General features: G+C 32.7%; 1 protein-coding gene across 1 annotated transcript in view; it reads right to left on the reverse strand.

The window, feature by feature from the left end:
• The window catches only part of LOC149803380 (uncharacterized), a 4055-nt gene extending 3895 nt beyond the window's left edge, over positions 1 to 160 (reverse strand). Inside the window, exon 1 of the mRNA XM_089951393.1 lies at positions 50 to 160. The gene's annotated coding sequence lies outside the window, so the exon portion shown is untranslated. The remainder of the gene's footprint in view (positions 1 to 49) is intronic.
• Positions 161 to 13970: the final 13810 nt, after the last annotated feature.

Raw genomic sequence — 13970 nt, forward strand, 5'->3', positions numbered from 1 at the left:
TGGAAGGAACTGTGATATATGAAATTCTAGTCAAAGTAGTTTAACTCACCTAAATATCACAAAAAGATGCTCTGAAGCTAATGGTTTCTTCTTTACTTCTACTTCCAGTACTCAGAGAGGGAATGAATTTCCTAGCTGAAGAATCCTACTTAAATAGGACACAATGTAGAAAATGAACCAATTAAGTCAAAGCATTTTTATGTGATTTACAAATGAAATGCAAGGTTGATTCTTTAACGTTTTCCATTGATACTGCCACAAGACATAAATAAAAGAATATTATATAATGTCTAGGCTATTAAATACTCTCTAGCGTTAAGTATTTAAGAGTGCCCGAGTTGGATGTATTGACACGTGTTGCAAACTCAAGGTTTCTACCTAAGACCCTGTGTAAATTATTTTTGTACACGCTTTATACTTCTACTATGGATTACCTCATTTGGCAAAATTACGTTTCATTTCTTATGCAAGCTAAATTGGTTGTAAATTTTCTTTTACATCCAGCCTGTCCAAAGTAAACACCTTGTGTGTTATATTTTGCTAAGATTGTATATTGTTTTCAGGCGCTCAAACCTATTTAAGTGTTTTAATATAAGTCATAATGCTTATCAAAACATCTACTTGAATGTACTGAATATAAAAATAAAAATGTTTCTATACAACACTACCGCTTTAAATATCATCATCGTACTAAAGCATAACATATTGACGTTTAAAAGTTTCTTTAAAAAAAAACGAGAAAGGGGATTGATATTTGAATTATCTATTTTTAATGTGCATGCATTGCACACAATGTTGCAATGCTATAAGTGTATCGAATATTAGTGTCAGAACGGGAAAATATTTAGATTCAACAAATAAATTAAACAGTTCTCATTTTCTTTTTGATATAGATGTATATTTATTTCCACAATATCGTTATATTGTTCGAACGTTTACCTCAGGTTTGTACCAAATAACTAATATTGTGCTGAAGTGCTACAGAAAGATGCATACCAATAAAACCACCAACTCACCTACCTACCTACCTACATACTACGTACCTACGTACCTACCTACCTACCTTTCTACCTACCTACCTACCTACATACATACATACGTACATTGATACTTGCGCTAAATTATACCAAAACTGGTTTGAACAGTACAAGATTGTTATGTAGTACACAAGCAATACCATTGTATAAAGTTCAAAGGTATTTTATTTTTTTCTTAACTGATAATATGTTTTCTTTTAAGAAGTCAAAACATCTTTTATTATCTAATATATATATATATATATTAATTCGGAATGTTAACCAAACAAATATACTTGTTCATTCATCCTCCTTCTTGCTATCCGGAATATTTTATACAGCCCGAGGTAAACCGCATCACGGTCCTGGCAGAGGTGGTAATTGTACCTTGCAATTTTTTAATTGTACCTCGCAATGTTTACAAGACTGACCACACTGCTCTGTTCGCCATGTAGGTAGCAGATGCACCATTTTCTCCGCCGATGATTCATTTGTTATGGTATGGGCTATAGTTCGTATAATTGTGCATGACTTAATTGTAGAAGGAGAAACCCATTGTCAGAAATTGTTGCCAAACTTTATATATTATTAGACAGTGACGGAAGAAACTATACTAAAATTATATGTTATTAAGTAGACACTGCTCCCTTAATGATCAGGAAATGATGTCTTTAAGGACTGCAAACACCTTCATGTCTAGGCATGCGTTTCCAAAGCAGGTACCTGTCAGATATAATAGAGATTGTTACAAATAAATTATAAAAGTGGCTTGAAATAAAGTATTGTCACACTCATGAAATTTCATTTTCAAATATTTTTAAGTACAATATCCTGTTACAAGGGTTCATGGTGGCATAGAAGTGGGCCACCTTAAAAACGGATTTTTCTTATATTGAAATAATGTGTGTTTTTTTACTAATAATACTGAATCTTCTTCCAATACCTCATTGAGGTTATAGTAGGTACTTCGTATGATACCGCGTATGCTACCGCGCTTCATAGTGAGGAATTTCAGAGGAGTGAAAATGGACGTATTTTCCATTTAAATCGAATTCATTTTGAGGCAACAATTTACAGACCACATCATTAAAGAAAACCCAACAAGTCGTAAATATAAAGAAAAACAGCAATGATAAAGCTGCATTAACGATGTCCGTTGTGGAATCAATATTTACGACTCAACTGAAAATGACGTGATCATTACATTATTGTGTAATTTATCTGAGATCACTTATTATCTCCGTGTTTTATAGGACTTTGAAGTCTAAACGAAACTGAATGTACGATAACTGTATGAGTCTGTTAAAATGTTTAAAGATAAATTTAAAAATTTTATGTCTCGACATTTCTCCTTGTATTAAAGAGAAATACGTGTCATGGTAATCTAAAGTAATTGTTGGCTTTACGTTCCTATGAACTATATTGACATTACGGCCAGAAACAGCGGGATAGACAGTAATCGTTTCAAGGGTACAGTAGAATAATAAATGCCACATCATGAAAAACATTTTTATTTTAACTCGAGTTTGTAATACGCTATTGATAAATTAAAAAGCAATGAAAGATTACTGTGACCCAGGTCGCAGCTTTGATGGCATTCCAAAAGCAGCGAAATTTTTTTCACAAGCAATTCCAAATTTTGTTTCTTCACTTTATTGTCACTGAGACCTTCTGTCTCTTCTCTGTCAAATCTTGAACTGAAAGTAAGACTTTATCCATCAAACTCTATATATATATATGTTAAAGTCTGTTACTCGTCTCTTCTTTAGCAGCATCGTTATTGAAATTACGATATGCACCAGAACTCGTATAGCTGTGGTTGCAACATGTCTTTTATGAGGTACAGAAAATAAAATTAAAGATATACTAAATGTTCCAACATGTCTTCGATGAATTACAGAAAATAAAATTAAAGATATACTAAATGTTCCAAATATACCTCTTATACATTTTGTCTTAGTTATGCATAAATTAAGATTGTTTCATGTTTAAACAAGTGAACTTTAATATTGTTGTTGTAGTTGTTGTAGGGTTTAAAGCCATTTTACAGCACAATATAGGCTATACATGGCGGACAGCATAATTGGTGGAGGAAGAATCCTGGAAAACGCCGGGAAGAACCACAGAGCCACGAGAAGCTACTGGCAGGCATTCTTACATACTCACGTTACCCGAGCTGAGACTCGAACTCACGCAGACAGAGGTGAGATGGCAGTGATCCGTAACGGTGAGCGCTTTAGACTACTCGGCCACTCGGGGCCTCGAAATTTAATGTGGAGCTCGGGAGGAGGAACTACGGAAGGTTATGGTTGGAATGTAGAAATGAATCCCAAAAAGATAACATTAAATTGAACATCATAAACACATTTTTGTGAGGAATTGTGACTGCGTCTGCGATATATTTACGACACTTGTCCTTGTAAAAGAACGCTGACGTATCCAACATAAAAAATTAAATTCATTGAGAATTATTAAATATATTCAACATCATGCTTTTGTGGTTAAATGTTATATATTCCGCTTTTCAGAAACCTTAAACTACAATTAAAAAATTCAGTTACTAAACAAATGAATCAAGAAAATTATGAAAAAATGAGATACTTGTTCGTGGAGGAAGAATTCGAAATATTATGCCATCATTTATATATTTTAATAACAAAAACTATATAAACACGTTGAAACGAAAATACTTTGATGAACATATGTTTACAATTAATCTACAATCACCTACTTTTGATACAGTTGACTTTCTCTCCATGAGATGAATCACATATCACTCTTCATCATGTAAGTAGTGTGAAGATCTAAATATTAAGAGTGTAACAAAAAGGTGGATATGCACAAGTGTGAAAATAGGTAACACCGAAATAGTTTAATAATAGTACAATTACCCTGCTTCAAATACTTTATTGTACTATTTGGATAGGCATGTTATTCCATCATCTTGCTCCAAACATTAACATCTCATACCCTCTCGTACTAATTATTACGAAATTGAATATATCACCTACGCTTTGGTGGATACGCAAAAACTAAAATCAGAAGGATACCGAGTTTTGTGACAAAATATACTAATCGAGTCCCCACATAAAGATTGTATCGAGCTATTCATCGGAATGCAGTCAGGAGTTGGTAAAGCGAAACTGGTCATGGGCCATCTGTATCTAACTATATATCCATCATCTTAAATTTCAATATCCAATCTACTTACTGAAAGTGAAATTGAAATTACATATGAAACGAATATCTTAACAAAAACAAACATCTTAACAAAGACAAAGGAAGTCCTTTCAAAGCCATGAACGTTTTCAGTTTTAAAGTTAGGAGATATGATCCATCCATACCTCAATGGTATCCGTTAATTCAGACGGGATTTCTAAACTCTTTAAAGATTGATAAAGTCTTCAAAACTCCATTTGATGGTAGTTTTATGGCTACTTTTAAGTACTTGGAAGTGTAAATTAGGACAAATGAACGTTATAAAAATGATAAAAGATAAAACTAATTTTAGCAAAATGAAAGAGAAATATACTGATTTATAAAATTATAAATTTCCAAATATTTGGGCAGTATATTTTAAGACACGTGTTACAGCGTAAAATGTCCTCCAGATATACAGAATGTGAATAGGATATTGCTTTCAGTTGTTCTTTTATTTATTTTAATTTTATTGCAGGTAATAATTTTAAAACCTGAACCTGTAGAAGTCTTGTTTTCTTAAAGAGAAGTGTGAATATTGTTATTCAATTTATTCAATTAGAGTGTTAGATAATACTAACGATTTGTATTGACACGATATTGCACAAATGCTATTTCTAAGGCTTTAGAAAGAGTATTAAAAGGTAGGAAAATGTAAGTCGAAAGGTTGTTTTGGTTTGAGAAAAGTAGATTACAAAGGATAATTTGCTATCATAGATTGGAAAACATAATAAAGTCGATTTGGGGAAATTAGGTAATCACGTGTAGTTGTACAACGGTGTTCAATAACTAGTTACAAGGAACATTCAATAAGATAATTGTTTTCGAAACACCTGTCAACACTTCCAACTTAGGTCCACTTAAAGACTTATCACTTTGATAAGATTTAATAGTCCTCAACATTATTTGATATCCTTTCATTTAGCGGGACTGGAAAAAATAAAAGTTGGTTATTGTGCATTGTTACAGAGGTTTGTGTAAATCCCAGTTGGAGAATGTACATGTTTGGGCAAAACTTGGGCTATATCTGTACACAATAATTTTCATTATTAAATCATATCGGAATGGTGGAATTTAATCGGTCAATTCTCTACATTGTGTTATTCTTAAGTAGCATTCTTGTGGAATTTGTAGTAGAGAATAAAACATATATATGTGTGTCTACATCTTATGGCTAGAAAGTATAGATCAAGACATCTACAAGAAATAAAAAGTCTATTTTCATTCATCTTAGGAATGCGTTGCTTGAAATGTGTTTCCAAGAATAGGTTCTCCTTTTTCTTCCTATTCTGAAATCAATTCTCTTTTCTTTTCATGCACCTTCAAATCAGTTTTTGAATTTCTTAGGAGTGTAACTGATCATTCCAAAGGTAATTATGTTCAATTTACACTTCGAGAATACCTAACCATAACCATTTAATCCGTATAATCCTTAATGTATTCCCTTTGAAGAAACTGGTCCCAACAATAAAGTATTTAAATTTAGAAAGCACACATTTATTAGTCTCTACTCAATGAACATGAAGCTATAGGCCATCGTGTCTAACCAACGGTCATCCATCCACTTTTGTATCGTCTTTGTGGATCCAATTAGATCAATTACTCTAGGAAAGAGAAAATGACATAGCTCGTACAAAATCAAAACCCTTAAAGATAATGATGATCAACATTATTCTATGAGCACAAATACTTTCATCTTAACAGTCATATGCATTGTCATGTTCTAATTTGCTTCGTACGCTTCCCAAGTCTGCCTTGGTGAATATTTCAGCATTTGCTGTAGCAATCATGTTTAACTGATTCTTGTTGGATATTCCATTTCAACAGACGAAGCACATATCTTCGTTATAGGAAACTGAGTAATATTGAGTGAACTTGGTACTGCCGGGCTGGTAACTGCATCTTAATTCTTGGACAGTGGCCTGTAAAACTATGTCTGCGTATAAAATATTCCAATATCACCACTTTGGGGCCTGATATAGCTCCACTGGTTTACATAACATAATTTAAAATCTCAGTCTTCCAAAGTATTGTAAGAACACAACCTAAGTTATTTATCTCCCAAGTTTGTATGATACTTAGTTTTCTTCCTGTACTCCATTGCTAAATGATCATCAGAAACGTATATATTTAAAAGGGAAAAATGAATTAAATATTGTCCCTCTGTTTGAAACTATGACAGCCTCTGTATGTTCTTCACCCTTTATGCCAGGCCATGTGGCAGCTTCTTCCGATACAGATACTAGTTGAGACATGAGGAATATAATATAACGTTGATGATTCTGGAAGAACGTATTCATTATCAGAAGACCCTAACCTATCATCAAAAAAGGCTTGATATATGAAATATCTTCAGCTCTTTGTGAACTGAAAGGAAGAAAGTGGTTTTAAACTGGGACTGATTTTAGTTTTATTGTTTGCTTGTTTATAAAGCTTAAGATAGGATGACATATAAATTTAAAAGTGGTTTTAAACTGGGACTGATTTAAGTTTAATTCTTTCCTTGTTTCTAAAGCTTAAGACAGGGTGACATATATATTTAGAACTGGTTTTAAACTGGGACTAATTGTAGTTTTATTGTTTTCTTGTTTCTACTGATTAAGACAGGATGACATATATATTTCAGCCTGGTGGAGTTTCTTCACTGGTTAAACCAGACACTGAATTGCGTGTAGAAACACGGGTGGATGATCGCTTAATATATGCGATGGCTTGCAAAAGGCTTAAAGATATTGAATTAGGCACCCAGGAGAAAGGTCAGCATAAAATGCTGTGATAACTATTGGTTGTTCCTTTAGTTTTAATGCCTCAAGAGCCTTTTCGGGACGATGGATGCATGTCTCCGCTGAAACCATATATGTGGTGCAACCAAATTCAAAGTAGGGGCAAAGGTGTGAATGGATCCTGTAACTAATAGGCAAGTCCAGTAGACCAACGTTATAGAAGGAACAGACCACACTTCTACTCTATGGCCCAGAGACACATATAAATGCACGATGTCCACCATTAAATGTATCCTGAGAAGAGATTGAATACGTTATGGGAAATATGGATGCCTTCTAATGTTAAATATACACATATCATTGTTTTATATCATAAGGAAAGGAACACATACAATTTACATTAGACTCGTACAAATTGTCGTATCTTGTGCGACAGCGAATCAAAATTTACAAAGTAATAAATTCTTCTTGATTTGGTGTGTATTGGTCACACTTTTAAAACTACATCAAAAGGAACATTATTCAAAGCCAATAACTCTGGAAAATGACCTAAATTGATAAAGAATATTCTAAAGGAGAACATAGAAATTTCATGTGGTACATTTCACTTTTCGCCTCTCTTAAGGCTTGTATTGCCATTTTTATATATATATATATATATATATATATATATATATATATATATATATATATATATATATATATATATATATATATATATATATATATATATACATTGCTCCAATTGTCAGAACAGTCCAATTCGAAAGGGATGAAAGTGCAAAAATAACAAAGATGCATTAATCCCTACTAATTTATAATAATCAGAATCAGAATCAGTTTTAGTTTAATATCCATTTCTGCCTATCATTTACATAACTAGCTGGCAGTACGACAAAGATTAAACCTTTTTCAGATTCTTGGTTGGCCAGCCCGGATGATGCACGTGTCCTTTCTACAACGAGGAATACTAATTTTATTACCATAACCGTCTTTTTCATGGCAACTATTTTGTTCCACCAGTCTCAGCTAGTATCTGTGTGGAACGACGTGTACTCAAAGGCGCAGTAGATAGTGAAAAACTGGGAAATAGCCTCCAGAAAGGAGTGTTAATTTATAAAATTGAAAATAAGATTTGCTAATTGTAATCTGTTTATGGGAAAATATCGTAAACTACCATGTAAGACTAAATTAATCACAAAATATAGAGAAAAGATAAAATATTTAGAGGAAATCGAGACACTAATTTTTGAGAAAATATATGCAAACCTAACGAAACATTTGATTCATGTGATAAATGTGACGAACCATAGTCACTAATATTCTAAAGATGCAGTGTAACATTTGAATTATGCAGGGTGTTAAATGAAGTAGACTTTAATGTATGTACAAGTTTTTGATAGGGTCAGTCCTTCTAAATAACACTACTACTGATATATGTTTTTAACAATTGAAGTTTAAAAAGTGATCAGTGACAATTCTTTGTTTTGTTACTTTGCCTTGCTTGCATAACAACATAAACAAATATGTCGATAACTTCATACATTCCTTAAGATAGTGTATAATAGGATGCTTATAATGAAACATGAGAACGAATTGATATTAAAGAACTTATTTTAAACCTGTTTAGAGACCATGTCTGTGTTCAAGCCACGTGTACATTTCATCTGTCCAAACACTTGTACAACAGAGGCACATACTCTACTGGTAAAATCTTTACGTATTTCATGCCTGTAACGAGGTACTTGGACGATTTCTTCTAGGCAGTGACAATAATTGAATATACACCTTTTTCCTCACTGAGCCATTTAAAGGTTAATCCTATCTATACAAGGTTTCGCTGTCGCAAGACAATTTGACAAATATTTAGGCTGGACACAAACTTACTAAATATATTACAAGAGTACACTCTGCACATTTTTTCTACGCAAACATTCCAGAATATTATTCTAAGTCGCCCTGTAATATATATATATATATATATATATATATATATATATATATATATATATATATATATATATATATATATATTCCATAAAGTAAATTTTATTGAAATTAGAAAGTATTGTTAAAAGATGTAAAATTGCATTAAGTTGCCCTGTAAAGTAGATATATATATATATATATATATATATATATATGTTTGGGATACACATAAGTCTTAGGTACAAATGATGCTGATAGTCCTAAGGTAAAGATAGAAGCACGTTTCAGATAAAACATGGATATTTAAACAACAAATATTAAGGACCTAAGTGATTATAAATATTTAATATTGTTGTGGGTTTTCTCCTTGTTTTGTTCAACGATAATGCAATGCACATTTTTGCGCATGATCTTTATAAAATGTTCGAAACAGGAATTCCATAAAGTAAGTTCAAAATATCAATTTCATTTTTACGAAATTCGGTTCAGTATGGTAAAACGCCGGATATATCATATTGAAATTTGACTCAAATTACAAAGTATTTTTAAAAGATGTAAAATTGCATTAATGCTTATACAGAATGTTATCTGTAGCACACTTTACCACATATGGACATTCGCTACAATTACTCTTCTTAAATAGCTCTACATCTAAAGCCCTTTTAAACGAGTGAAAGAAAAATAATATAGGAAAATATTTTCGTTCGTAACGTTGATTCCAATCCTGCAAAAAGCATCACAATGTAAACACCTGGCTTAAATTTCGTTTGTTCCATGATATTATAATTACTTGTTTGGATTATTTAATATAAAATAAACAAATTTTTAATATATACTTTAAACTGAACGTTATTTACTTTGGGCGTATGCTATACTACCTGTAAATAACAAATGTAGGTAGAGCTGAATAGAGATGATATGTATGTATTTGAGACGTGTTGCGAACCTCTTTGCAGTGTTAATTCCAAGTGAAAGAAGAAACTGCATATGGATTTCTCACACACTGAGCCAGTATTAGTTAATCCGATATCCTGACTGTAGAGTATAGATTGCAAATGTATGGAAAGGAACGAAAAGAAAGAAGAAATAAACGACACCTTTTGGTAAAGTACCAACACCGAGCAAATCAAAACATTGTGTGTAATGTTTTAGAAGTTTGTTGAATCGCAGCGATGCGGCTATAAAAGTTATTCAGTAGTTCTATTGATTATGATTACCTGATTTAGAAAAATCAAATTTCAACTTTTTTCAATATCAATGAAATGATTAGTGTTACCTGTGTTAATTGCAAACCCTTCGCTTCTGTATTGTGCTATTAATGTGTGTCATTTCTTAAAGCCTCATAGCATTCTCAATTTTAGTACTGATGCTTATCAGAGATTCTACTTCAACATACTGAATATAAAATGGAATATTGTATACACCCCGATTCGGTGTATAATATATAATGCGTCTAACAAACAAAAATGTAAACGTTAAAACTGAACCATTTCTAACTCCGAAAACCTGAGTAAAAGAGGAACGATGTCTAATTAATCCAGAATTTCTTAAAATGAAACAAATATTTTACTTTTATGTTGTTATAGCTGTCTTCCAATGTTCAAAATTCCATTTTTTTTTATTACATTTTGTAATTTGTCATTAAATGACATCTGATTGGCTCTACTTTACTGAAGTAATTCATGGGGCCCAGGGTGACCGAGTGGTTACGGATCACTGCCATCTCACCTCTGTCTGCGTGGGTCCGAGTCTCGAATTCGGCTAATGTGGGTATGTGAGAAAGCTTACCAGTAGCTTCTCGTGGGTCGGTCGTTCTTCCCGGGGTTTTCGCCCGGTTCTTCCTCCACCATTAATACTGGCCCCGCCATGCATAGCCTATCGTGTGCTGAAAAATGGCGTTAAACACCATAGCAACAACAACTGAAGTAATTCAAGCTGCTTCTACATACATACATACATTCATACATACATACATACATACATACATACATACATACATACATACATACATACATACTGATAAAGGTATGTCTCATGCCGTAGAATGCATAAAAGCTACGATACACATCGACTTAACAGTGCTATTTTTTGCTATCAGTATTATGTTCTTGATATGTTTAATTTGTTTGGATTCTCCAGAATATATTCTAAATTGTACAGATAGTTGATTTGGAAGGTTAAAACAGATCACCTGTATTTGTACATTTAAAATAGTTTCAAATTTACACCCGTTCCGTAAACAGTATATGCGAGGTTTCTCCAAGTTATTGATACTTATCGATATGCAAATTCACATCTGTCTGAGATCTACATATTCCTTTCATTCCATGTAGTACTAGGTATGAAATAATTAGGACAATGATGGATAGCAGTTTGTGACCAAGATGTGACACTAATTGACAAAATAAGAAAACGGATTCGATGCCGGCCCTTAAATTGTGACCAGCACCAGTCATGGTCAATACAAGTTAACATTTATTGGTGATCGTTTTACTTGAAAACAGCTATGCCACTGGCTTTCATGATTGTATGAGAGAACACTATACATGTGATTATTGATGAAAACATTAACTGACATTCGAATAGCTGTTATAGCACCATCAAATAGAGCTAATACACCGCCTAAAAAACAATCTCAAACGAAATGGGATAAACTACGTGCATCCCGTTTGATTGTTATGTAATTCACCATCAGTCTACTCGTATAGATCTAATTTATGAAAACATTTTGCATAATCGCCGTACAGTCGATGAATGCAAGAACAAATAGGATTTTAAGATTCTTACTATTCACTTTCTTGCCAAATTTATCTGGTCACAATGGAAATAATACCCATTTTTAAATTCTAGCAACATTTATAACAGCCTGGCCAAGATAAAAGCAGGCACACTATTATAAATAGCTGAACCAGGATACACCTCAAATAATTGCAATGTCAATGTCAAATCAAAACATTCCTTCTAATTTCTAATTTCTGGAATATTGGATCTAGTGCTTGTTTAGATTTTTGGACAAATAGCACGCTCCATGTTTCTTGCCATTATTGTCTTCTTGAATAAATACTCCAGAATCCCCAATATCAATTGCACCAACGGCATTTTAAGTTATTGGCTAACATTTGGCTCTTAAGTAACTCGCGGACTTTTATTCATGTGTTTAATTTATCAAAAGCCTCACGACATTTGTCCTACCAATGAAACTTAGATTTCTTGTTGAACACACTTATCTTAGGTCCGGCAATTATGGAAAACAAATTGAGGAAAATTTCCTATAATATTTAGCAATGCTTCCAAATCGTATGAATTTAATTATACCAATATTCGCTGTGAATTCAGAGATATCTTTCACTTTAATTGGTTTAAGCAGAGCCTATTCCACAGCATATCCTAAAATATGAAACGAGAACGACAAAACCGAAGTTTTACCTAAATTAACCTTCAAGATTACACCACTTGTCTACCCAATAATTTTCATATTGTTTCCAATCTATCTTCCCTGGAATCGTTGTAGATGGCAACGTCATTGCGGTACATTTCAAAAGTGTCTAATACAAATGTAACATGTTCATCAAACGCAGGAATGTTTCAGTAGGATTTCTCATGCCAAATAGTATCATTTTATACTGAGATAGTCCATCTAGAATTTCGAATGCCGATCTTTCGTTTGTTTGATGTGAGTTGAGTTATCCAGATTCCTTTCGAAACGCCTTAGGTTGTGACATATTTTGCATTTCAAAGTTTGTTAATGCAGTACTTCGCATCATGGACACTATTGATCTTTGTATAATAAATACAGATCCGAAATTTATTATCCTGTTTAGACACAAGAAAACACGGCGAACTTCGATTGAGATTGAATTTACTTTCTTCAACATCATTAATTATCCAATAAATATTGAATTTCCGTTTCAAATACTACAGTGTGAGATTCTTCATGATGTAGGAATATTGTTTCACAAGTATATACCAACGTCATGGCACAGTTTATTTGTTCGTTTCGAACATCAGGAAACATTTGCTCATATTCACATATTGGCTGTTTTAGTTTACGCTTTTCCCGTTGTCCTAGATGTGGAAATCTTTGGTCCAGATTGTTCAGTATTTCTGAGTTCCAAAAACTTGTTAAACTAGAGACATTAAAGTCTTTTTGCATTCCATCATTTGCATCCTCACGATCCGGCATAGGTACACTAAATTGGTAAAATAATGAACTCTCACATCTATATTAAATTCTTTAACAAATGCATATAAAAAATTGGCCGCCAGGAATAGCCTATATTGTGCTGAACAATGGCGTTAAACTGGCGAGATTGCTTTCCCTGGAAATGTTAACGTACTCTGATAATTCTTGGACAAAGATATTCACTAGAATTTATGCAGAATTCAAAAACTGGAATAATATTTTATGTGATTCAACAACAACAACAGCAACAACAGCTTACAATATTAATATTGACAATGACAACAATGGCTTAATTTCGCATTGGCTGATAGGGATTGACTAGCAAATCAAAAGAACCATCATCCAAAACGTAATTTGCAACCATATATTGGATAAAAATATTCTTTATTTAATGTTATGTCATGGACTCTTATCCTCCTATGGTAGGACTTGAAAAAATAAACAGTCACTACTGTACTTTATACTGTAAATACTTGGTGGTTTTACTAAAGATTTCTCAGATGTATGAAATTGAAATCATTACCCGGCACAACGAAAACTTCCGAAAGACAAATTAAATTTTACAGATAATTTGTTTACATTTCTCTATGTTTTGAATGTATTCAGATCCAGGACAAACCCTTATTTCTGTTACGACCCTGCGTCTTAAATTATGTAAGAGATGGAAGCAAAGCCGAACATGTGTAATAAAATCAGCAAATAAATCCATTCTCTAAGTTACAAAGTGAACATTTATGAACTACTTACAATACTGTGAATTGCATACCAAATAATCCTAAATGGTTTATCACATGTCCAAATATATAGAATGTTGAGAATGGATTTCATTAATCTAGAATATATTCATGTATCACAACGATATAATCCAGATTGTCTTGTAATGACACCTCAACAATTCCACATAGTATATTAGTTCCAGCA

This window comes from Sinohyriopsis cumingii, chromosome 3 (assembly GCF_028554795.1).
Source record: "Sinohyriopsis cumingii isolate HCF-2022 chromosome 3, ASM2855479v2, whole genome shotgun sequence".
NCBI classification, from domain to species: Eukaryota; Metazoa; Mollusca; class Bivalvia; order Unionida; family Unionidae; genus Sinohyriopsis; species Sinohyriopsis cumingii.